At 46.8% G+C, this 27,032-nt stretch overlaps 1 long non-coding RNA gene across 1 annotated transcript; it reads left to right on the top strand.

Moving 5' to 3' along the window:
• Positions 1 to 753: 753 nt before the first annotated feature.
• On the top strand, positions 754 to 2,109 carry LOC120638413. Its single transcript, XR_005660065.1, has 2 exons — positions 754 to 1,410; positions 1,867 to 2,109. It is a non-coding gene; the product is annotated as an uncharacterized LOC120638413 (long non-coding RNA).
• Positions 2,110 to 27,032: the final 24,923 nt, after the last annotated feature.

Genomic DNA, 27,032 nt, shown 5'->3' with positions numbered 1-27,032 from the left:
CCCCTCTGGGGTGCTATTATCGCGTATGGTAATAGGGCTTTGCATATTCTATTAGCGTTGTCAGTGTGAGATAAGAAGCGAATTCCTTTCCGAGCACTTGGGGTAATGATCACAGCGAGGGGCTGGGGTCCTGATTATCAGTCATCTTCACATCTCGGTGCGGTGCGGTGCGGTGCTGTGCTGTGCGGCGGGCCGGGGATTCTGAGAACTGCCGTCTGTTTAACTGCAAACAGGCCCGAGCCATGGAATAGGACCTGAGATTCCCCTCCTAATGGGCCTCGCCTCCTTCTGTTTCTCCTCTTCTTCCTCCTCCCCCCTCCTCTTCTTTATCCTTTTTTCTCTTCCTCTTCCTCCCCACTTCCTCCTCCTCTACTTCGTCCTTCCCTTCTCTGCCTCTTCCTCCTTTTCTTTACTTTCTTTACCTTCTTTAGCCTGCTCCTCCTCCCCCTCCTCCTATTTTCTTCTCCCTCTTCCACCTCCTTACTCTCTTTACTTTATTTAGCCTGCTCCTCCTCCTCCTCCTTTTCCTCCTCCTCTTCCTAGTCCTCATCCTCTTCGTCCTCTTTATCCTCCTCCTCCTCTTTTTCCTCCTGCTCATCTTTTTCCTTTTTCCTCCTCCTCCTCCTGCTATTTTCTTCTTCTTCCTCTTCCACCTCCTTACTCTCTTTACTTTCCTTAGCCTGCTCCTCCTCCTTTTCCTCCTCCTCCTCTTCCTCCTCCTCCTCATTTTCCTCCTGTTCCTCGTTTTCCTCCTCCTCCTCTTTTTTCCTCCTCCCCTTCTTCTTCCTCCTCTTCTCCTCCTTCTCCTCCTCTTTCTCATCTCTTTCAGGTCCCAGGGCTTTCTGAACCAGACAAAAGACTGGGCCGCAGAGTCCGAGGGGTTTGAGGAGGGTTGATCTGAGGGGAGGGGAGCCACTTTGGGCTCTCCGATAGGCCCCACCTGAAGCCTCTTTACTCACCCAGAAGCCAGAGGTGTGCATTAGGTTATGCACTGAACTTAATCAGGTTACTCCCCTAAGGTCATGCTGCCAGAGAAAACTACTGTGTGGAAATCCATAAGAAGGTGTCACCAGGGAAGGCCCTTGTCCACCCCCAACATACACCACACACACACACACACACACTCTCTCACTGCTTGCTCACCAGCTCCAGAGCTGCCAGGCTTCCTTCCTGGATTGCTGGGCACATGGGCGCCACTTCTGAGCTTCAGGACTCAAGGGAAGAAGCCAAGCTGGAGGAAGGCCGGAAGCCGACAGGAGAGACATCAGACGTAACGGCACCATGGGCTGTGCCGGAGCAGCAGAAGGGGTCACGGTTGCGGTGGGACCAAAACAGGACCAGTGACTGCTCCAAGCGGGAAGTGGGAGGCACCTCGGTGGATCCCACGGCCAGTGGTGGCTGGACAGGCAGGTGGGGCAAGGGCTGGCTGGAAAAGGCCTTGCCACCCAATGCTGAGCTACTCTGACCTCTTAGCTAGGAAAGGCGTGAGGCAAAGCTTCAGTTTCCTCATCTGTAAAATGGGGATTACGTCTGAGCCTCATGTGGCACAGGGAACTATGTCCAACCTGATTAGCTTAGATCTACCTCAGCACTTTAGTGCAGTGCCTAACACATAGTAAGTGCTTAACAAATACCAGAAAAAAAAGAAAGAAAAAAATGAGAAATGGCCACTGGGGCTGGGCCATCGGCCACAGCCTGGGTTCCTGCCCCAGAGTGGCATCCTGGGAGCAACAGGGTAATGAGAAAACCCCCCGGGTGGATTTGCCACATGGGGCAGGGTTGATGGGGGACTAAGATGACTCTGGATTGCCTCAGCCAGAGGAAGATCCCAAATCATCGGTTCCAGGAGTTTTAATGTCATTCCAGACAGGTCCTCCAGGATGGGGGTGATTCCACAGCTCTTCGGCAATCACGGACTCCACAGACCAACCCCTGCCAATGAAGAATGGGCCTTCCGAGAACACCAGGGCAGCCCCACTGCCTGATTGGGGTCTTCTCCTCTGCCCACACCCCTCCACCAAGAACCAAGAAAATCACGGGTTCTATGATGGATGAAGTAACCTGACCAGGCTCTCTGTTCTCCCCTGCTATTAAAACGAGATGCCAGATGACTAGCCTCCCCTCGCCCCCCCCCCCCCCATTTCATTCTCAGCCCCTTTCTTCGGTCCCCTGAACCTGTGAATTTCCAAGGTTTTAGTGATTGGTGAAACTCCCGTGGGGGTTCAGCACACGAGGCTGGGAGACGCATGGCTGGTTATTGCTGACCTTTTAATTGTGAAGAACGTCTCGGGCACTGACGAAGAAAGCTCTCGGGACCTCTCTCTCCTCAGAACAGAGGAACAGTTGCTCCTGGAAAAGCCACTGTCTTTAACAGCACTCAAACGCAGCCATCTACACGATGGGGGGAATTTGGGAAGAACGGGATGGGATGGTCGGGATTGGAAAGAGGGACTGTCTCTAAAATTCGTGGTCCAATTGACTGTCACCTCTGGCCTGTCTCTCCCATCTCTCCCTTCGCTTCGGAACTGAGAGAAGCTGCCAGGGTAAAAACCCAGGCCTCTGCTGGACTAAGCTTAGCTCCGAATGCATAAACATCCCCCAAAGCTTCAGGCTCCAGTTAATTGCTTGTCAGGTAGCAGTTGGGGAAGTGATAACAGAAACCTGGGGAAATAGATGAGGGGGGGAAGGTGGGGAATACATCATCTGTCTATGAAGTTACCAAATTTAGAAGACTGGATCCTCTGTGCCTCTGCCACTCCCCACCTTGCCCGCCTCCCCTCCCCATTAAATCAGCATATATCCAATCCAGCCTTCGTGGCACAATGGATATCTATCTTCCTGAATTCCCTTTCCAACACCATTCCTTGGGATGTGAGTCCCACATGCACTAACTGCTATTTGGTAGGGAGCAAAAGCAACCCAGACTGGGGCTTGCTCTCAGTCCAATGTACTATTTGGGAATTCACATTAATACCAACCACCCTCTCCTTTCGAGAAGTGTTTATCCTTGACATTTCCAGACACGAGCTCGCCCGCTCCGCGTTCGGTTCCATCTCCTGAGGGTCCGGAGATTAAAGCCCCCGCGTTTTCACCCTGTGATGTGGCATTAATAGCCAAGAGAAAAACCACCCGGGTGGCTTCCACCTCCACAGAAAGGTGAGCCCGCAGAATTAGCGAGCAGAATGCCAGAGAGCAGGGGTCAGACAGGAGACGGGGCTTCGGATGCCGGTCCTCCAGACGCCGGGATGGACAGCCCGGCGCTTTTTCGCGGTGGCGGGCAAAATTGGTTTCGTCAACTCACCGGCCCCGTCTCCAAGCTGCCCGCGGCGTTTGACAAGCCACTGGGTCTGAAGCCCGCCTGCTTGGCTGGGAGTTGGGAGCGGGGGAGGGAAAATACACACAGACTCTCGAGTCGGGTCTGGGGAGGTATCTGTCCCTCTTTCCCTTTGTCTGAGCACAGCTGTTGGCAGGCCTGGCTCAATCAGTGGGTCCAGGTTGGCTGCTGTTGGCATGAGTGACTGAAAACTCATGTAAGCTACGTTCCGGAAGTAGTGGTTTCCAGAATCTAGAGAATTGCTGGGAGGATGCGGAAGAGAGCCTGGATTCATTCATTCATTCAATCATATATATTGAGCACTTACTTTGTGCAACTGTACTAAGCGCTTAGAAAGTACAATTCAGCAACAGAGACAGTGCCTACCCAATGGGCTCACAGTCTAGAAGGGGGGAGGACAAGCAACAAAACAAGGCAAGTGGATGGGCATCATTTGCAGCTATGTAAATAAATAGAATTATAGATATATACATGTCATTAATAACATAAATAGAATAATAAATATGTACATAAGTGATGTGGGGCAGGGAAGGAGGTAGAGAACAGGGAGAGAGCAGGGGTGATGGGAAGGGAAGGAGGAGCAGAGGATAAGGGGGGCTCAGTTTGCGCAGGCCTCCTGGAGGAGGTGAGCTTTCCCGATCCCCATGCCACTGGTTCCAAAGGTGCAACGATTCCTTCTCTGTTCTTGTGAACGTGGGAGCCGCTTCCAAGTCACAGAACTTGGAGGGAGGATCCAAAGTGATAGGAGGCCAGGCACAAGGCCTAGTGGATAGAGCACGGGTCTGGGAGTCAGAAGGATCTGGGTTCCAATACTGACTCCACCATTTGTCTGCTGTGTGACCTTGGGCAAGTCACAACTTTTCTGGGCCTCAGTTACCTCATCTGTAAGATGGGGATTAAGATCCCAACTCTGCCACTTGTCAGCTGTGTGACTGTGGGCAAGTCACTTAACTTCTCTGTGCCTCAGTTACCTCATCTGTAAAATGGGGATTAACTGTGAGCCTCACGTGGGGCAACCTGATTACCCTGTATCTACCCCAGCACTTAGAACAGTGCTCTGGACATAGTAAGCGCTTCACAAATACCAACATTATTATTGTGAGTCCCAGTTAGGACATGGCCTGTGTCCAACCTGATTAGCTTGTACCTACACCAGCGCTTAATACCATGCTTGGCACATAGTAAGTGCTTAATAAATGCCATTAAAAATAAAATATTGACACCTAGGCGCCTGGTCCCATATCCATCCCAGGTAGGAGCAGACTTACTGGAAACCAGATGGTCCAATATAAAACTCCTGGGGGTGGGACCTGGGCCTTGCTGGAGAAATTCCTTCCTACGCAGCTGACCAGATTTTTTCTGTGGAAAAACCATGACAGCAAAGATGTAGCCTATGCCATCGTGCTCCTGCCTCCCTTCTTGGTGACTTTAAAAGAGTTGAGGATGCTGGGGAGAGGAGAGTGTGGGGTTGAAGACCCCCGCATCTGGGGATGCTCATGCTAGAGGTACCGGAATGCCGAGGGTCTGGATCTGGGCATGCTCCAATATGGATGTGGCCTTTCTGGGTTACCCCTCTCTGTCCATGCTCCGTCACTCACCACAAGGGCACGTGGTAGGAAGAATAAATGATTCATATCTGGAAAGACTACGAAGCAGATAGGAGTTGGATAAATTCCAGCAGCTATCTACAGGGTCAGAGTCTTAGAGTGGTTCTGCCAAATGGGTTTGGAGAAAGATTGTGGGAATCACAGGAGAATAGAGATGGACATTGAATACCAAATTAGCCATGCTGTTGATGGTGAACAAGTGGACTATTTCCTATAATAATAATTATAGTAATATGGTATTTGTTAAGCACTTACTATGTGCCAAACGCTATAGTAAGCCCTGGGGATAGATACAAATTAATCAGATCAGATAGTCCCTGTCCCACATGGGACTCACAGTCTAAAGGTGATGGAGATCAGGTATTTAATGCCCATTTTAAAGAGGAGGAAATTGAGGCACAGACCAAGCTCATACAGTGGGCAAGTGGAGGAATCGGTATGATAATAATGTTGGTATTTGTTAAGCGCTTACTATGTGCAGAGCACTGTTCTAAGCGCTGGGGTAGACACAGGGGAATCAGGTTGTTCCACATGGGGCTCACAGTCTTCATCCCCATTTTACAGATGAGGTAACTGAGGCACAGAGAAGTTAAGTGACTTGCCCACAGTCACACAGTTAACAAGTGGCAGAGCTGGGATTCAAACTCATGTCCTCTGACTCCAAAACCCATGCTCTTTCCACTGAGCCACGCTGCTTCTCTATGAGAACGCAGGTCCTCTCACACCCGGACCTGTGCTCTTGAGAAGCATCGTGGCCTAGTGAAAAGATCACGGGCCTGGGAGTTGGAGGACCTGCATTCTAATCCTGGCTCTGCCACTTTCCTGCTGTGTGACCTTGGGCAAGTCATTTAACTTCTCTGTGACTCACTTTCCTCAACTGTAAAATGGGGATTAAATCCTTCTCGCTCCTTTTTAGACTCTGAGCCCCATGTGAGACAGGGACTGTGTCCAACATGACAAACCTATATTTATCTCAGCCCTTAGAACAGCGCTTGTCACATAGTAAGTGCTTAACAAATACCCATAAACAAACAAAAATCTCTCCATTAGGACGCACTGTCTCCCTAGGGGGTTATGCTCTTCGATTCCAGGATGTGAGACTTGCCGGACATTTCCGATCCGAGCTATATATGCCACCACCCATTCATTTCAATCGTATTTATTGAGACCTTACTGTGTGCAGAGCATTGGACTAAGGGCTAAGTGGGCAGCGATGCTCTGAAAGAGGGGAAGGAGCTCCAATCAATCAATGGTATTTATTGAGCTCTTACTGTGTGCAGAGCACTGTGCAAAGAGTTTGGAAGAGTACAATATAATAGAGTTGGTAGAAACGTTCCCTGCCCATGACGAGCTTGCAGTCTAGAGATAGGGTGGTTTATGCTTAGGAGCAAAGGGGTTCAAGATACTCATATCTTCCTCCCCTCAAGGAGCTTCATTAATCAATGGCATTTTTAGGCATTTTTGGTGTGCCAAGCACTGTACTAAGCGCTTTGGAGAGTACTACTCCCTCCTCATTCAAATCATCAAAACCATCTCCCCTTCTTCAAAGCCCACTGAAAAAATCATTACTTCCAGGGCACCTTCCTTGATTGAACCGCACCAACCTGATAGTAGCGTGTGAGTGTTCATGTTTATATCCATTTATCAATCAATCAGAGGTATTTACCAAGGCCTAGTAAGCAGTCATCACTGTACTAAGTATATGGAAGAGGGTAACGGTAGCAAGACACAGATTCCCTGCCTTCAGTGAGCCTACATTTCAAAGGAGAGAGTGATGAAAATTAATTGCAAATGGTGAAAGTAGGAGAAAGAAAAAACGTAGAGCAGGAAGTAGTGCAGATATATCAGAATGAAAGAGCTAAACGAATAATTGCATAGGCCAAAAAAGGAATATCTGACGGAAGGAATAGAAATAGAATGCGATAGAAATGAGAATTAGTGTGGTTTAGTGGAAAGAGAACAGGCCTGGGAGTCAGAGGATCTGAGTTCTAATCTCAGCTCTGTGAATTACTTGCTGTGTGACCTTGGGCAAGCCACTTCACTTCTCTGTGTCTCAGTTTCCTCATCTGCAAAATGGGGGTTTAAAATCTCTTCTCCCTCCTACTTGGACAGCGAACCTCATGTCAGGCAGGGACCGGGTCCATCCTGATAAATCTGTAACTACCCCAGAACTTAGAATAGTGTCTGGCACAGAAAGCACTTAACAAATACTATTGAAAAATACACATCTGTTAAGACTGGGTTGACATGATTGGCATGTTGTGAAATAACTGGAAATGTCATTATGGAGGAGGTGGGATTTCATTTTGTAGATAGGGAGAGTTGTGATCCAATGGATTATCAACCAATCAATCAATTGTATTTATTGAGAGTCTACTATGTGCAGACCACTGTACTAAGTGCCTGGGAGAGTATAATAGAGAAGCAGTGTGGCCTAGTTGAGAAACAGCATGGCCTACTGGAGAGAGCACAGGCCTGGGAGTCAGAAGGACCTGGGTTCTAATCTCAACTCTGTCATTCATCTGCTGTGTAACCATGGAAAAGTCACTTAACTTCTCTGTGCCTCGGTTACCTCATCTGTAAAGTGGGTAAGCTTCATATGGGTCGTGGACTGCGTCCAACCCGATTATCTTGTATCTACCCACGCACTTACTATAGTGTCTGGTAGAAAGCAAGCACTTAACAAATACCATAAAAAAATAGTATTTGTAGATGCATTCCCTGCCCACAGGGATCTTCCAGTCTACTGAGGGAGGGAGTTCCAAACTGAGGGAAAAGCATCTGGGGGAAAAGATGTCAGAGTTTGAGTGTAGGAGGAGTGAGGGCTTGGAACTCCCTCAGAAGGCGCAGGCAATGTAAACTGGGAGTTAAGGAGCTGACGTGCTCTCCACACAGTAAATGCTCCAGAAATACAATTGATTGATATAAGAGGGAGAGAGTATTGATGTCTGTCTCCCCCACTCTAGACTGTAAACTCATTGTGGGCAGGGAATATGAGTGTTCATTGTTGTACTGTACTTTCCTACACGTTTAGTACAGTGCTCTGAACACAGTAAGCTCTCAATAGGTATGAATGAGTGAATGAATGAGAGCCTTGAAACCACAGGTCAGAAGTTTCTGCTCGATGAGGGGGGAAATGGGTAGCCACTGTAGACTTTGAGAACCTGACGAATTGCAAGCAGAGTGACCCCTAAACTGTAAGTTTGTCCCTCTAGACTGTAAGCTCATTATGGACAGGGAATATGTCTGTTTTTGTTGTATTATACTCTCCCAAGCACTTAGTACAGTGCTCTGTACACTGTAAACACTCAATAAATAAGATTAATGAGTGAATGAATGAATGACCCTGCAAGATGATAATCCATGCAGCAGAGGGGAGAATGAGTTCAAGTGAGGAGATCTAGAAGGCCACAAAATCAGTGAAGAGGCAACAATAAAACAGCCCCACCATGACCAGATAAGAGACTATGGGGAGGAAGGTGGCATCTGGGAAATGATGTGGAGGATTTGGCAGTTAATTTTTTAATGGTATTTATTAAGCAATTACTATGTGTCAGGCACTGTTCCAAGCACTAGGGTAGATACAAAGGATTCAAGTTGATTGCAGTCCATGTCCCCTATGGAGCTCAAAGTCTTAATCCCCACTGCTCTAAGTGCTGGGACAGATACAAGATAATCAGGTGGACACAGTCCATTTTTCACATGGAGCTCGCAGTTTTAATCCTCATTTTACAGATGGAGTAATTTAGGCAAGGGTAGTGAAGTGACTTGCCCAAGGTCACACAGCAGGCAAGTGGCGGAGCCGGGTTTAGAACCCAGGTCCTTCTAACTCCCTGGCCTGTGCTCAGTCCACTAGGCCACACTCTTCTATTAGGGTTCAGAAACAGTAAGTAGTCGTGGATGTCACCAAAATTACAGACTTCTGGGACAAGGAGGATGGTAGTGTTATTGAAAGAGATAGAAAAGTTAGTATGGGGAATGGGTTTAAGAAGGAAAGTGCATAAGTCAGTTTTGTATTTGCTGAGTGTGAGATGACAAAGTTCCAGGTGGAGATGCCCTGGAAGATAGATGAAATACGGGATTGTAGAAAAGTTAGGAAGTCAAGGCCGGAGAGGTAGATTTGGGAATCAGCCACGTGTGTAGCTGTAGCCAAGGGAATGGGTGAGCTCTCCAAGAGAGCGAGTGTATAGCAAGAGGAATAGGGAATCCAGAACAGAGACTTGCAGGACAGCATGGTTAGGAGATGAGAGGTAGAACGGGAGGCTGGGAATGAGACTGAGTAGGAACAACCAGTACGGCAGAAAAACCATGTCAGTGAAACCAGAGTGTAGAAGATTTTCAAAGAAGACAGGAGGGTGCACAGTGTCAAAGGCACGTAACAAATACCTTGAAAAAAAGGCAGCTGAGGTCAAGGATTTAGCTATGAAAAGGTCACTGATGACCTGGGAGAGTACTGTCCTCCTATTTTCCCCTCCACCAAAGACAGCACCACCTTCCTCCCTGTCTCCATGGCTTAGTGGAAAGAGCATGAGTTTGGGAGTCAGAGGGCATGGGTTCTAATCCCAGCTCTGCAATTTGTCTGTTGTGTGACCTTGGGCAAGCTACTTCACTTCTTGTGCCTCAGTTACCTCATCTGTAAAATGGAGATTAGGACTGTGAGTCCCACGAAGACAACCTGATTACCTTGTATCTACCCCAGTGCTTAAAACAGTGCTTGATACATAATAAGCACTTAATAAATATCATTATTATTATTACTATTATTGTTATCCTCAGCTCATTCAACCCACATATGTAATTTGTCACCAAATCCTGTCAGTTCCACCTTTGCAACATTGCTAAAATCCACTGTTTCCTCTCCATCCAAACTCTTACCAAGTTAATTCAACCACTTATCCTATCCCGCCTTCATTACTGCATCAGGCTCCTTGCTGACCTCCCTGCCTCCTGTCTCTCCTCACTTCAGTCCATTCTTCACTCTGCTGCCCAGATCATTTTTCTGAAAAAACATTCAGTCCATGTTTCCCCACTCCCCAAGAACCTCCAGTGGTTACCCAGCCCCCTCCACATCAGACAAAAACTCTTTAACATAGGCTTTAAAACACTCAGTCAACTCTTCCTCTCCTATCTTACCTGGTCTATTTCCTCTTACAACTCTGCCCATTTACTTTGGTCTTCTTACACCAACCTACTCACTCATGTCTCAATCTTTATCTTGTCACTGACCTCATGTCTTCCTTCTGGACCTGAACTCCCTCTCCCTTCATATCTAACACATTACTATTCTCCCGACCTTAAAAGTCTTACTGAAGTCACATCTTCTCCCCAAGAGGCCTTCCCCAACTAAGCCCTAGTTACCCCTATTATCCCTCTCTTCTGCATTAGCCTTGTATCCTTTAAGGACTTAATATTCACCCCTCTTTCAACCTCTCAGCACTTACGTACAGATCCTTAATTTATTTTAAGTCTGTCTCCCCCTCTAGATCATAAACTCCTTGTGGACAGGGAACATAATAATGATGATCATCATCATCATCGTATTAGTTTTTAAGCGCTTACTATTTGCCAAGCATTGTACTAAGTGCTGGGGTAGATAGAAGATCATCAGGTCCCACATGGGGCTACTGGTCTATGTAGGACGAAGACTACCAATGTGTCTACCAACTCCGTTGTGTTGTACTTTCCCAAGTGCTCAAAAAATACCATTGATTGATTGAATGGTTGAGTGAAAGGGTCAGAAAGCTATAGTGGGTCAAGAAGACTGTTGATGGAAAGGAAGTAAAGGCAGTGGTTGTATACAAACCATTCAGAGAGCTTTGACAGGAATGGGAGTCGGTGAGAGGGGAGGGTTTATTTGTCTGAATTACATTCATGTGTCTGCTTTATTTATATAATTTCCATTTATGCTCTTACTTTCGTGATATCTTTTATGCTCTTATTATATGCCACATACTCAGCTAAATGTTGGGATAGAAACAGGATATTCAGGTAGGACCTAGTCCCTGTCCTACAAGGGGCCACAGTTTGAGGCAGAGGAGAATGGGTATTTAATCCCCATTTTATAGATGAGGAAACTGAGCCATGGAAAGTTAAATAACCTGCCCAAGGATACACAGTAGACAAGTGTATCTGTGTATACACAGCAGACAAGGGCCAGAAGTAGAATCTAGGTCTTCTGACTCACAGATCTGTGTTATTTCCATTAGACCACACTGCTTCTCTACAACCTCTGATACTTTTATTAATAATAATAATGGAAATAATAATGTCTGCCAATTCTGAGCTTGGCAGTTTATGTCTCATTAGATTGTAAGCTCCTCAAGGATCATATCTTTTACATCTATTATATATGCTTCCAAATGCTTGGTCATGGGCTCTTCATATAGCAGGCATCTACTACAGTGCTCTGCATACAGTAGGTACCCTGTATGTTGCTCCACAATGGTGTCTGGCACACAGTAGGTGTCCATTTCTGTGCCCTGAACTCAGTAGGAGTTCAATAATACGGAGAAACAGAGCCTGTAGATTAACGAGACCTTCTTGTATCTCTTATCTCTAACCATGACAGGATGGGGTGATGAGGGAAGAGGGAAAGAAATGGGAAAGATTCATGCAATGACCTAATTAGGTTAGGATGTAAGGGATTTTCACCTCTTCCGGTTAGTCAGAGAAGGCTTCCTGGAGGAGGCAGCCTTTTGACACCCTGGGAATGGTGGAAGGGAGACAGTTTGAGGACGAATCAATGACAGGTAAGGAAGAAAGGGAATGACACGGATAAGGGGTGCCAGATCTGTAACAAAGAAGGATTAAGCAGGGTTTAAATAGATCCTTGGAAGAGAAGTCCTAGCTGGGTCACTGTGGGGAGAGTCTGGGCTGTTGGGTGGTCTGTGATGGGTCATGGGAAGGTGTGTCAGGGATAGAGAGGGGAGACCAAAGGGAACTGGATGACTCTTGCTGGGTCCCTGGAAGGGGGAGAGTCAGGGGTGCTGGATGGTCCATGCTGGGTCTTGGTAGGAAAAGTCAGAGATAGAGAGGGGAGAGCTAGGGATGATTGATAATCTGTTCTGGGTCACTAGAGGGAGAGTCAAAAGTGGAGAGGAGAGAATCAGGGCTGTTGGATGGTCCATGTTGGGACACTGAAGGAAAAGTCAGGACTGGATTTTTTTTTTTATTTTTATGGTATTGTTAAGCACTTACTATGTATCAGGCACTCTTCTAAGCTCTGGTTTAGATACAGTGTAATTCAGTTGAACAAAGTCCATGTCCTACGTGGGACTCAGTCTTAACCCCATTCTACATTTGAGATAACTGAAATACAGAGTTGTTAAGTGACTTGCCCAAGTCATGCAGCAGACCAGTGGCGGAGTCAGGATTAGAACCCTGGTTGTTCTCACTCCAGGCCAGTGTTCTATTCAGTAGGCCATGCTGTTTCTCAGGAATGGGGAAGGGAGAGTTAGGGGTGTTGGGTAGTTCATCCCTCGCCATGAGAGGAGTACGTCTAGGAAGCCAATCAGCCTAGGTGCTAATGTTATATTGTGGCAAGTGCGGGCAAAAAATATACAGGAATTTGAGGGGTGATGAGGGCCGGGAGCAGGAGGTTCCGGTCAATCAATCAACCAATCATATTTATTTAGCGCTTCCTGAGTGCAGAGCACTGTACTGGGCACTTGGGAGAGTACAACTTAGAGTTGTTTAATGTTATATTGTACTCTCTCAAGCACTTTAGCATAGTGCTTTGCACACAGAAAGCGCTCAGGAAATACGATTGAATGAATGAATGTATAGACATGTCAGAGCGAACAGACCAGAAAACCTCCATTTTGGGTCTTTCCAGCCCTAGTTGGTGACTCTTGTCCGAGGCCTTGGATGAGTGAGACTGACAATGCAGCTCCAGCACAGTGCTCTATGCATAGTAAGTGCTCAATAAATACCATTGAATTGAATTGAACAGCCTTGGGCCTATCAGTTGCTCTTCTTGTCCTCACGTAATTAGAACCGGGGACAACTAACAAATGGTTCCTGATTCCTGTCTACTTGTTTTGTTTTATTGTTTGTCTCCCCCTTCTAGACTATGAGCCCATTGTTGGGTAGGGATTGTCTCTGTTGCCAAATTGTATTTTCCAAGCACTTAGTACAGTGCTCTGCACACAGTAAGTGCTCAATAAATATGATTAAATAAATGAATGAATGAAAATGATACTCTTCGTGGTCAGGGAATGTGTTTCTTTATTGTTATACTGTACTCTTCGAAGTGCATGCTACAGTGCTCTGCACACAGGAAGCGCTCAATAAATACAACCAAATAAATGAATGACTGAATGACTGAATGAATGATACCTTGGCCAGAGACAGAGCTCTGGGCTGGACTAACTGGACCCTGCCCCCTGAGTGGCCTGTGACTCACGGCCTGATGACCTTATGTTCAGAGAACCAAACTGGGAGGACTGGCTATACAGTGCTTTCCATCCCACATTTTTGGCTCCTGACATGCAGCTCTTTCTGGATGAGAGCCTAGTCCAAAAGCCCGCCACCCTCAATCAATCAATCAATCAATTGTACTTATTGAGTGCTTGCTCTGTGCAGACCACTGTACTAAATGCCTAGGAGAGTACAATGCAATAGAGTTGGAAGACATATTCCTTGCCCACAGGGAGCTTACAGTCAAAAGGGGGAGACAGATACTCAAATAAATTATGGATATGTACATGAGTGCTGTGGGGCTGAGGGTGGGGAGAGTGCTTCAGAAAGGAACAGATCTATGTGCATAAACAATTTAAAAGGGAAAGGGAGTAGGGTCCAACATCATTGTTTCCTTTCCTCTCTCTCTCTCTTTGTATTTGTTCATTCATTCATTCAGTCGTATGTATTAAACACTGACAGTGTGCAGACCTTAAGTGCTTATTATGTGCCAAGCATCAGCTAGGTACAATTTAGTCAGATTGAACACAATCCATGTCCCACTAAGGGCTCACAGTCTTAATCCCCATTTTACAGAAGAGGTAACTGAGACCCAGAGAAGTTAAGTGACTTGCCCAAGGTCACACAGCAGGCAAGTGGCAGAACAAGAATTAGAAGCCAGGACCTTCTGACTCCCAGGTCTGTACTGTAATCACTAGAGTATGCTGCTTCTTTCTTTCTTTCTTTCTTTCTTTCTTTCTTTCTTTCTTTCTTTCTTTCTTTCTTTCTTTCTTTCTTTCTCTTTCTTTCTTCCTTTCTTTCTTCCTTTCTTTCTTCCTTTCTTTCTTCCTTTCTTTCTTCCTTTCTTTCTTTCTTTCTTTCTTTCTTTCTTTCTTTCTTTCTTTCTTTCTTTCTTTCTTTCTTTCTTTCTTTCTTTCTTTCTTTCTTTCTTTCTTTCTTTCTCTCTCTCTCTTTCTCTCTTTCTCTCTTTCTCTCTCTCTCTCTTTCTTTCTTTCTCTCTCTCTCTCTCTCTCTCTCTCTCTCTCTCTCTGTCACCACATAGCCCCTCCTCACAATAGCCTGCTCGATCCTCTCTCTGAGGAGAATCCACCATTGGATGGTCCCTTGGCTAGGTTTTAATACTAGTAGAACTCTGCTTCAAATGCTGTCAAGTTTTTTCCATCCCATAGAGACTCCACGGATACACCCTCTTCAAAGCATCCCGTCTTCTGTTATAAAGTCATTCTTATATGTGTATCCACAGAGTTTTCTCGGTAAAGATATGGAAGTGGTTTACCACTGCCTTCTTCCTCACAGTAAAAACTCGAATCTCTGCCATTGTCTTTGATCAACGTTTTGATCAGTTGATCATCCGCCTTTGACTCTTTCCCGGGCCGCTGATGCCCAGGACAGGTGAATCGACTTTGACTCTTTGGCTTAGACCTTTCCATTATGGGTAGCCCTGTATGACATAGCTCTAAGGTTCAACAGTATACGCAAACTCTCCTCCCACGATAAGGCGCTGATTCATAGGAGAGTACTATTAGTATGACCAATAATAATAATAGTGGCATTTATTCAGCCCCTTGTGTCAAATACTATGGTAAAAGCAAAGTCATCAAATACGCCACTGGTCCTTGTTCCACAAAGAGCTCACAATCTAGGAGGAAGGAAGAGCTTTTTTTAGATGAGGGAACAGAGCCAAGAGAGGGTAGGTGACTTGTCCAAGGTCAAACAGCAGGCCAGAGACAGAGCTGGGACTGGAAGCCAGGTGTGTAGGCTCCCAGTCCTGGGCTCTTGTCACTAGGCCTCATTGGATTCTGGAAGTCGAGGTCTGTCTCCACACTCTCTGAGCCCATCAGAGCCCCTGGCAGCCCACTGCCCACCTCCCCGAGCCCCCGTCCAGGTGGAGCACGACCAGGCCCATCCCCAGGGCCACGTGGACCAAGCTTTTCAACCCCGGCGGGAGCGAGAATCAGGTTAGCCCCATGGCCGGAAAACCAGAGCCCCAAAGGCATCCCATTTGGACCCCTGGATCTCCGGAGGGCTGCGGCCAGAGAGAATATGGAAGCAATTACTCTAAGAGCAGTCTTTGGGGTAATTCCCAGAGAGACATCAGACCCTGTATTTATGAGACCTGTTGCACTAGACCCTAATGAAGCAATTAAGCAAAGAGTCCTCTGACTTTGATCTAAATGTGGTAATTTTTACAAAAACATCACCGAGTGATAGATACCCATAACTCAGAGTCCTTAATTGTACTTAATTTGTTTGAAATACGAATGTGTGTTTAATTAAGCCAGGCTCTACCCGCATGCTTCAAGCCGGGCTGTCAAGGAAAATTAAGACCCAGTTTGCTTTCAAAGTTACTGGTTTGTATCAGGCAAGGACAGCAATCTTCGAACAGAAGGGTACAGATAATTAGGCTGAAAGTTCTAGCCAAAAAAAGAGGGAGAGACACTGTACAGCTGAAAGAGAGGGAGGGAAGGAGGGAGGGGGACTGAGGTGGGGGTGGAGGGAGACCGGGGAGAAAATCCTTGATGAGGAAACATAAGTATCAGTTGTTCTGCTGTGAAGTCATGCGTGGCTGCAGTTTGGTCAATGTAACTAACGTTTGTGGCTTCCTGAATACCCGGGTGTGGATGGAGCACTCCACAGCACTGAGCTGTGTCAAAGCCTGTCACCGGGTGTGGAGCTTGCAGGGCAGACCGAATCACACCAGGGAATCAACTCGCCTTGTTGTAATCAATCAATCGATTGTATTTATTGAGCACTTACGACGGGCAGAATGCTGTACTAAGCGCTTGGGAGAGGACAATATAAGTTAGTCGTACCTATTGAGTGCTTAACGTGTGCAGAGTGCTGAACTAAACGTTTGGCAGAGTTCGGTATAAGTCAATCATTTTTTTTGAGTGCTTAGGAGAGTACAATACAGCAATGAACAGACACATTCCCTGTCCGCAGAGTTGGTAGACATGTTCACTGTCCACAGCGAGCTCACGGTTTAGAGGACTGAGAGGTCTCTTGTAGGGAGGCAGTGTGGCCTGCTGGAAAGAGCCTGGAGCTCGGAGGCAGGAAAGTAGGGTTCTGGGGACAGCTTTATCATTGGCTTTGGTCAAGTCGCTCATTTTCCTCCTCTTCTAAAATGGCGATTAGGTCCCTGCCTCTGCCCACCGATCCTCAGCCTGTGAACCCTGGGTGGGCCGGGGCCCCGTGTCCGATCCGATTATCTTGAGTCTCACCACTGCACTCAGGCATATAGTAAGTGATTAATAAATGCCATAATTATTATCTTTACCTGGTGGGACTCAAATCCGACATCAGGACAAGGGAGGGTGTCAGCAGGAGTCAATAATAATAATGATTTTGGCACCTATTAAGTGCTCGCAACATGCCAAACGCTGTACTAAGCGCTGGGATAGGTGAAAGCTAATCAAGTTGGATGCAATCTCTGGCCCCAAGGAGCATACAGTCTAAGCAGAAGGGAGTAGGATTTAATCCCCATTTACAGATGAGGAAACTGAGGCACAGAGAAGTGAAGTGACTTGACTAAGCGGGCTCTGGTTGACTTCTTATCTTTCCTCTAAAATCTCTTCTCCTCTGAACTTCCCCCTTTCTAGTGACAACACTGCCATCCTCCTTGTCACCTTGGCAAGCGGAGAATCCTTCTCAACTCCTCCCTGTCACTCCGCTCTCATATCCAATCTATTTCTAAAACCTGCTGATTTTTCCTTGAAAAGTTTCGTGGACCCACCCCTTCCTCTCCATTAATGCAGTCACTGCCCTGGTCCAACTGTTCATTGTATCACACTTGAACTATTGTATCAGCCTTCTTCCTGCCTGTAGCCTCACCCTGCTTCAGTCTATAATCCACATTGCTGCCCAGATCATCTTCCTGAAACATTATTTAGCACACATCTCTCTTCTCAAAACCCTCCAGCAGTTTCCCATCTCCACTTCACTGACTCACTTACTTAAGACCCTGGGACCTGGAACCTTCTTTCCACCTATATTCACTGTACCACTGCTTTCCCCACCTTTACAGCTCTCCTAAAATCCCATTTCCTCCAACCAGCCTTTCCTAAGTATCAGTATCTCCAATATTATCGGAGGCGTAGCCGATAGAGCACAGGCCTGGGAGGCAGAAAGTAATGGGTCCTTATCTAGACTCTGCCACTTGTCTGCTGGATGACCTTAGGCAAATCACTTTATTCCTCTAGGCCTCAGTTCCCTCATCTGTAAAATGGGGATTGAGACTGTGAGCTCCATGTGGGACAAGGATTGTGTCCAATCTGCTTTGCTTACATTCACCCCAGTATTTAGTACAGTGCCTGGCACATAGTAAGCGCTTAACAAATACCACAATTATATCCCCTCTTGCACTAATTTATTTATTCATTTGTGCATTTATGTATGGATGGATGCCCGGCTATAGCATCTATGTGTATTTGCATAAGATATCTCTAAGTTTGCTTCCCAGTGAAAGAGTTTAAGCTCCTTGTTTCATAATCTCTAAAACACTTAGCACAGGGCACTCCGCTCAGGAGGCGGTCAACGAACACATTATTACTATTGCTTCTACTACTGCTTCGTCTACTATTATCAATCCATCAATCAATCAATCATATTTATTGAGTGCTTTCTGTGTGCTGAGGTCTTGGGAGAGTACCCTGCATCAGCTGCTAGACATATCCCCTACCCAAAATGAGTTTATAGTCTAAAGGGACTGTTACTACTACCACCAAGTGTGGCTCAGTGGAAAGAGCTCGGGCTTGGGAGTCAGAGTTCGTGGGTTCTAATTGCGGCTCTGCCACTTGTCGGCTGTGTGACTTTGGGCAAGTCACTTCACTCATCTGTGCCTCAGTTACCTCATCTGTCAAATGGGGATGAAGACTGTGAGGCCCACGTGGGATAACCTGATCACCTTGTATTACCCCCCCCCCCAGCGCTTAGAACAGTGCTTTACACATAGTAAGCACTTAACAAATACCATCATTATCATTATTATTACTACTGCTGCTAGTGGCGTAACTTCTCTGTGCCTCAGTAACCTCATCTGGAAAATGGGGTTGAAGACTGTGAGCCCTTTGTGGGACAACCTGATTACCTTGTGTCTAACCCAGCGCTTAGAACAGTGCTTGGCACATAGTAAGCGCTTAACAAATACCGACATTATTATTATTAGTGTTATTATTATCATTTTTGTTAATACTACTACTAGTCGGGAAGGAGCATGGTCAGTGGGAAGCAGTGTGGCCTAGTGGAAAAAGTACAGGCCTAGGAGTCAGAGGACCTAGGTTCTAACCTCAGCTACATAATAATAATAATGATGGCATTTGTTAAGCACTTACTTTGTGCAAAACACTGTTCTAAACGCTGGGGGGGATACAAGGTGATCAGGTTGCTCCACGTGGGGCTCACAGTCTCAAACCCCATTTGACAGATGAGGTCACTGAGGCACAAAGAGGTGAAATGTCTTGCCCAAAGTCACACAGCTGACCAGTGGTGGATCCGGGATTAGAACCCATGACCTCTGACTCCCAAGCCCGGGCTCTTGCCACTGAGCCATACTGCTTCCTTGTCTGCTGCCTGCCTTGGATCCCTCATGTATCAACTGGGGATTAACTACCTTTTCTCCCTCCTACTTAGAATGTTAACCCCATGTGGGGCCTGATTACCTTATATCTACCCCAGAACTTAGTACGGTCCTTGTGCATAGTAGGAAATATCACAATTATCATTATTACTATTAGTACTAATAGATTCCTATTACCATTATTACTTCCTTTACAACTATTACTCACTTATTACTACTATCATTAGTACTACTACTACTATTATTACTATTAATAAGTCTTTTAGACTGTGAGCCCATTGTTGGGCAGGGATTGTCTCTCTCTGTTGCCAAACTGTACATTCCAAGCGCTTGGTACAGTGCTCTGCACCCAGTAAACGCTCAATAAATACCATTGAATGAATGAACATAAAACATGAATGAATTATGAGGAGAAATAAAATGCCATTTCTTTTCCCCTCATCTCTCCCCCCTCTTTCTCACCCTCTCTGTCTCTGCCTCCCCTTCAACTGTCCCTCTCTAAGTTAGTCAATTCCCACCAAAAATGAGAATTCCTATATGTTTGAGCTCCAGAATGAACCTGGCCCCAAAATAGGTGGCAATAGATCCAGCCAGAGTCCAACCTGAAGACATCAAGGCATAATTCCACCTCTTCCAGGAAAGCTCCCACCCAAACTCCTGCCCACCAGGGCAATCCACAACCTTCTGCTGGGGACCCCACTGTTCATAAGTGGGTCATCTGAGGGCGAGCTTCTGACTCTGAAATTAGTCTGGGAGCTCCATAAGGGCAGCGTCTGTTGTCTGTGCTATTAATCAATCATATATATTGAGTGCTTACTGTGTGCAAAGCACTGTACGAATTGCTTGGGAGAGTACAACACAATAGAGTCTGTGTACCTTCTAAGCAGTGTACACCCCTACATCTTAGCAGGGAAAATCATCAGAAGTGGGAAATACTGTCGCTTGGGGACGGGGTTTCTACCCCTGAGCCACAGAACCTGGAAACTTGACTCCATTTCTGCCGGCGGCTTGCGATCATGGGCTTGTGGCCTTTAACCACCCGCCGGCTCTGCGGATCGTTCTTCAAGTGCAAAGCGCACGTTTCCTCTGGCAGTACTGGAGGGATTGATCATCCAATGAATCAATCATTCATATTTATTAATGTTTATTGTGTGCAGAGCACTGTATCATGCTCTTATGAGAGTACTATAGAACAGTGCCCTGCACAAAGTGCTTAATAAATATGATTAATGAATGAATAAACAGAGTTGGCAAATACCTTCTCTGCCTGATCATGGCAGTGGGCAAGGGGGAGGGGGACATGTCTCAGCCCCCAAATGGGTCCTGACTCATGTTTCCTCCCCCTCTCCTTCCCTGCCTGCTGAAACCTGGCTTAATGCCAAGTTGTCCTCTTTTTTCTTTCTCTTCAAGTGTCTGATTGATCCATCAGTTGATAGTATTTTCAATCAATGGTAATTCTACAACACCTACTATGCGCTCGGCACTGGCTGTACTAAGCACTTAGGAGAATACAATCGAGTTAGTGGACACAATCCCTGTCCTCAAGAAGTTTACAGTCTTTCAGCAAAGGCTGGAACTGAGAAGTAGTGTGGCCTAGTGGAAAGTGCATGGGCCTGGGAGTCAGAGGAACGGGGTTCTAATCCTGGTTCCACCACTTATTTGCTGTGTGACCTTGGACAAATCACTTCACTTCTCTGTGTCCCAGTTACCTCATCTTTAAAGTGAAGTTAAAGACTGTGAGCTCTGTCTGGGACAGGAACAGTGTCCAACCCATCTTGTTTCTACCCCAGTACTTAGTACAGTGCTTGGGACCTAGTAAGCACTTAACAAATACCAGAATAACAAAACAAAAAGCTCTAATTTATAGGTAGGAGAAAATGCAAAAATGGAGAGGTGAAAAATAACTACTTAAATAATGGAGTATGTGAACTGATCCACATAAAAGTGGATGGAGTAGCCATGAGTGTATAAATGCCGTGGTGGTAGATGGGGGGAGATGAATTAAAGAAGGTTAATAATGTTGGTATTTGTTAAGCGCTTACTATGTGCCGAGCACTGTTCTAAGCGCTGGGGTAGACATAGGGGAATCAGGTTGTCCCACATGGGGCTCACAGTCTTAATCCCCATTTTACAGATGAGGGAACTGAGGCACAGAGAAGTTAAGTGACTTGCCCAGAGTCACACAGCCGACAAGTGGCAGAGCTGGGATTCGAACTCATGAGCCCTGACTCCAAAGCCCGTGCTCTTTCCACTGAGCCACGCTGCTTCTCCAAGGTTAAAGCATGGACCTGCGAGTCAGAAGGTCATGTAGGAGGTGAGGCTTCACGGCCACTGAAGAAAGGAGAGCTGAGCTGCATGGCCTAATGGAAAGAGCATGGGTCGGGGACTCAGAAACCTGGATTCTTATCCTGGTTCTGCCTCTTATCTGCTGGGTGATGTTGAGCAAGTCACTTAACTTCTCTATGCCTCAGTTCCCTCACCTGCAAAATGGGGATTCAATATATATGCATCCTCCTAATTTGACTGTGGGATCCATGTGGGGTCTGATTATCTTGGGAAGCAGCATGGCTCAGTGGCAAGAGCACGGGCTTGGGAGTCTGAGGTCATGGGTTAGAATCTCAGCTCTGCCACTTGTCAGCTGTGTGACTGTGGGCAAGTCATTTAACTTCTCTGTGCCTCAGTTATCTCATTTGTAGAATGGGGATTAAGACTGTGACCTCACGTGGGACAATCTTATTACTCTGTATCTACCCCAGTGCTTAGAACGGTGCTCTGCACATAGTAAGCGCTTAACAAATACCAACATTATTATTTTTTATTATTATTATTATCTTGTATCTACCCCAGAACTTAGTACAGTGCTTGGAACATAGTAAGCACTTAACAAATAATAATGATTTGGTATTTGTTAAGTGCTTACTATGTTCCGAGCACTGTTCTGAGTGCTGGGGTAGATACAGGGTAATCAGGTTGTCCCACGTGAGGCTCACAGTCTTCACTCCCATTTTACAGATGAGGTAATTTAGGCACAGAGAAGTTAAGTGACTTGTTCACAGTCACACAGCTGACAAGTGGCAGAGTTGGGATTCAAACCCATGACCCCGGACTCCCAAGCCCGTGCTCTTGCCACTAAGCCACACTCCTTCTCTACCAAGCACTTAGTACTGTACTTTGCACACAGTAAGTGCTCAATAAATATGACTTGACGACTGAATGAACCACAATTATTAGTTCATATCTGACAGAGTAGAAAGCTGGTGGGGGGCTCTATGCAGGAGGAAGGGCTATGATCTAGAGGGAGGTGGGAGAGTCGAGAACAAAACCCAGTGAGAAGGGAAGTTTGGAAGGAGCAAAGAGTGTGAGCTGGGGAATGGCAGGAGAGGAGAGTAGCTGAGTGAGATGGGGAAACCTGGGAGAAAGCCCAGGTTCAAGGCAGAAGGCTGCTGAAGAGAGTGAAAATGGTACCCTCGGGAGTTGGAGGTGCCCAGAAAGCTGTCAACCTTGTCTCCCCTCTTATTGCTCTGTCGAATGTGAAAGCCCCAGCCAAGCTATGCCGAGCCAAGGTGGGTAGAGGCTGAGGGCGAAACAACAGCATATCCTTGTTCCCACCGCCCCATCCCCTCTGTGTTTGACTCCCGGAAAAGACCCTGCTGCCGGGGTGGTGGCCGGGAAAAGTTGGAACCATGACTCCCATTTCACATCCCCTCAGCTCAGCAGGACCATCTCTGCCTCCACACTCCCCTTTCATGAATGGCCCCTCAGCACCTACCTCACCAAGCCCCTGTCAACAATTGATCACTGGATTAACTGCTTGGAAGGGAACACAATGGAGTTGGTAGACGTGATCCTAACCCTCAAGGACCTAATAGTCGAGCAGGGGAGACAGATGTAAAAATTACTGCAGCGGGGAGGAGGAGGAGAAGAAGGAGGAGGAAAAGGAGAAGAAGAGGAAGAAAATCAATCCATCAATGGCATTTATCGAGCACATACTATGTGCAGAGCACTGTACTAAGTGCTTGAGCGAGTACAGTGCAACAAAATGAGCAGTTACGTTCCCTGCCCATAAAGACCTGACAGTCTAGAGATGAACTTGAGGAGGAGGAGGAGGAGGGAAAGGAGGAGAAGGGGATGGAGGAAGGAGGGAAAGGAGGAGAAGGAGGAGAAGCAGCTGCACCTACAGGTTAGTTTTTAAAGTAGCAGGCAGGGAATGAGAGTTAGTTGGCATGTGAATGACGTGGTGGTTGTGAAGTCTCACAAGTGCATGTGCAGCTGGTGTGAAAGTGTCTGTGTCCCTCGTGAGGGCAGAGCCCGAGTCCCAGGGCAGAGTCCCTCATCCTCAGGTGACCCGGGTAGCCCAGGCTTGTTTCCTGGGTGAGGGTCCCCATTAGAGTCGGAGCAGACTGCTTCCCCAGCCGGGGCCCGGCCCCTGAAATGGATAAATGCTCTCAGATGGGCGGCAGCTCCCGCAGACACCGGAGCCTCTTCAAATCGTTCCCGCTGGTCAGGATGGAGGAACAGGGGGATAGGGGAGGGAGGGAGCTAGAGAGGGATGGGCTGGGGGAAGGGAGTGGAAATTAAGGGGTTGATTGGAGCAGTGCTGACAACCAAATGGGCTCTGTTAATCTTGGGATCAGGAGGGTCCAGCCCTGAAAGACCCAGAGATCAGTCTACATGTCTGCATGTCTCAAAGCATCCAGGGAAATGACTGTCCTTCCCCTCCCGCCCTTCTGCGAGCTCTCACATTCTTGGACCTGTATGTGTGTCTGTAGGTACGAGTGCTTGTGTGCATACGTGTGTGTTGCATGTGGGTGAATGAATGTATATGCGGGATTGTGGAGGGGTGCTTGTGTGCATGTGGTATGTCAGTGTGCGTACCTGGGTATGAGTGTGTGTTCATGAGTGCCTGCACCAACATGGATGGAGTTGAGTGTCTGCATCTCTGTAACTGTGCTCACCTGTGTGTACACACAGCTATGTTTCTGAGAGGGTGTGTGTGCATGTGAGACTGTGTGTGCCTGAGTGTGTGCATGCGAGAGTAAGTGCGTCCCTCCTGAGTGTGTGTCTTTAGGTGAGTCTGACTGTGTGTCCCTCCTAAGTGTGTGATTGTTTGTGAGTAGGCGTGTGTATGTGTACGTGTCTGAGTGTGTGAGGATTCATTTGCGTGTGTGTGTGTTCGTGTTGTCTCTGTTTTCTCTCCCTCCAGCCCCTCTGCCCCTCCACCCCTTGACCCCTCTATTCCTCTCTCCCTCCCTCCCTCCTCTTCTCCTTCCCCCCCAAACTCCCTCCTCCCTTCCCTCACTTCCTCCCTCCCTCCCTGGGTGGTGGGGGGAAAAGGCGTTGGCCAGAAAATTCATACTGCACCAGAGACCTAATTTAGCACCAAATGAGCCAAGTTTAAGTAAATATCGTAAAACAAATCCTCTGGCCTTAAGTCCGGGGGCCAGGTGGCCGGGCGGCTAAGCGCCTGGCCGGGATTTATGACCCGGAGTCACTGGGGTGTCATCGGCGGTGAATTCAGGCTTGGTGTTCTAGGCCGGGCCCCGGATTCGGGGCTGGGACTCCAGACTGGAGGATGATGGAGTCTGTGTCCCCTGCTGTGAGGTGTTGGGGTTGGGGGTGGGGATGGGGAGCACTTGAGGGGTGGGCATCTATAGAGCAAGAAGAAAGAGGATTTGGGAGGAAGGGAAGAGGGGACCTTTGCTCCCCTCTACCAGTTCGTTTAAGGCAGTGAATGCATCTGTTTGTTGTTAAATTGTACTCTCCCAAGCCCTTAGAACAGTGCTCTACTCTTGGTAAGTGCTCAGTGAATACTGAATGAATGACTGACTGACATTGACATAAGTGGAGGAGCCGCCCAGCTGTCGAGTGCTATTCCATAGGCCGTTCCTGTTGGCCACTCTCACCCTCACCCGAGTCCCAAGAGAAACCTCATGGCTTAGCAGAAAGAGCCCGGGCCTGGGAGTCAGAGGCTCTGGGTTTCAATCCCAGATCTTCCACCTTCCAAGTTCATACAGTGGGCAGATCACTTCACTTCTCTGTGCCTCAGTTCCCTCATCTGTACACTGAGAACTCAGTACCCGTTCTCCCTCCCAGTTAGACCGTGAAGCCCTTGTAGTTCACTGAGTCTGGGGCTGGGTCTGACCTGCTTATACTTTTTATATCCCAGCTCAAAGTACAGTGCTTGGCACAGTGTATATGCTTAGCACATTGTAACCGCTTAATAAATATCACTATTATTATTTAATGGGGCCAGAGAGTCAGCTCTCACCATTGACCAATATGTACTGAGCACCTAAGGTGGTGTAGAGAACTGCCCTGAGTCCCTAGGGTTAGACAGGACCTCAAACAGCTCTTTCCCTAGTTCTCCATCTACAAGCAATACCAGTGGCATTCAGCTACTAGCCTGATGCAGCTCCAAGTTATCATATTCACTCATTCACTCATTCATTCATTCATTCATTCATATTTATTAAACACTTACAGTGTGCAGATCACTTTACTAAGCACTTGGGAAAAAACCATACAACAATAAACAGTGACAATCCCTGGCCACAATGAGCTCACAGTCTAGTGACACCCCAGTCAATAGATCATCTCTACTTAGGTGTCCCACTAAGACCTCAAACTTAACAAGTCCAAAATGGAACTCCTCATTTTTCTACCCAAAACCCTGTCCTCCCCATGACTTTCTCATCACGGTTAACAATGCCACTATCCTCCCTGTCCATATTTCCGTAGACAAGGCATTATCCTTGACTCATCTCTCTCATGCAACTCACATATTCAATCTGTCATCAAATCCTGTCTGTTATTCCTTTATGACACTGCTAAAATTTGCCCTTTCCTCTCCATCCCAACTACTAATGTGCGGATCCAAGCACTTATCCTCTTCTGCCTGCAACTGCCTCATCGTTGACCTCCCTGCCTCCGGTCTCTCCTCACTCCAGTCCATATGTACATATTTATTATTCTACTTATTTTATTAAAGATGTGTATATATCTATAATTCTATTTATTTATATTGAGGCTATTGATTGCCTGTTTACTTGTTTTGATGTCTGTCTCTCCCCTTTTAGACTGTGAGCCTGTTGTTTGGTAGGGATTGTCTCTATTTGTTGCTGAACTGTACTTTCCAAGGACTTAGTACAGTGCTCTGCACAAAGTAAGCGCTCAATAAATACGATCGAATGACTGAATGAATATTTCATTTGACTGCCCTGATCATTTTTCTAAAAAAACAGTCAGTCCTTATGTTTCCTTTCTTTAAAACCTTCCAGTGGTTATCTGTTCCTCTTTGTATCAAACAGAAATTCTTCATCCTTGACTTTAAGGCACCCAATAATAATAATGTTGGTATTCGTTAAGCGCTTACTGTGTGCAAAGCACTGTTCTAAGTGCTGGGGTAATCAGGTTGTCCCACGTGAGGCTCACAGTCTTCATCCCCATTTTACAGATAAGGTAAGTGAGGCTCAGAGAAGGTAAGTGACTTGTCCACAGTCACACAGCTGGGAAGTGGCAGAGCCGGGATTGGAACCCATGACCTCTGACTCCCAAGCCCGTGCTCTTGCCACTAGGCCAAGCTGCTTCTCCGCATCAGACACTCCTTACCATCGGCTTTAAAGCACTCAGTCACAATGACCCTTCCTTCTTCACCTTCTCTACTCTCCTATTACAACCTAGCCCACACACTTCGCCAACCTACTAATACCAATGTACTCATTGTACCTCAATCTCATCTATCTCACTGACTATTCTTGTCCACGTCTGGCCTCTGGCCTGGAACACCCTCCCTCTTCATATCCGACAGACAATTACTCCCCTTCCGCCTTCAAAGCCCTTTTGAAGGCATATTTCCTCCGAGAGACCTTCCCTGACTAAGCCCTCTTTTCCTTTTCTTCCACTCCCTTCTACGTCATTCTGACTTGCTCCCTTTATTTAACCCCCCTCCCGGCCCCACAGCATTTATGAGCATATCTTTAATTAACTTATTTATAGTCACTTCTGTCTCCCCCTCTAGACTGTAAGCTCCTCATGGGTAGGGGATGTCTGTTATATCGTCTTCTCCCAAGCACTTAGTACAGTGCTCTTCACACAGTAA

This window comes from Ornithorhynchus anatinus, chromosome 5, assembly GCF_004115215.2.
Source record: "Ornithorhynchus anatinus isolate Pmale09 chromosome 5, mOrnAna1.pri.v4, whole genome shotgun sequence".
NCBI classification, from domain to species: Eukaryota; Metazoa; Chordata; class Mammalia; order Monotremata; family Ornithorhynchidae; genus Ornithorhynchus; species Ornithorhynchus anatinus.
Note: the sequence above shows the minus strand (reverse complement) of the source record. Positions and strands in the feature narration are given on the sequence as shown.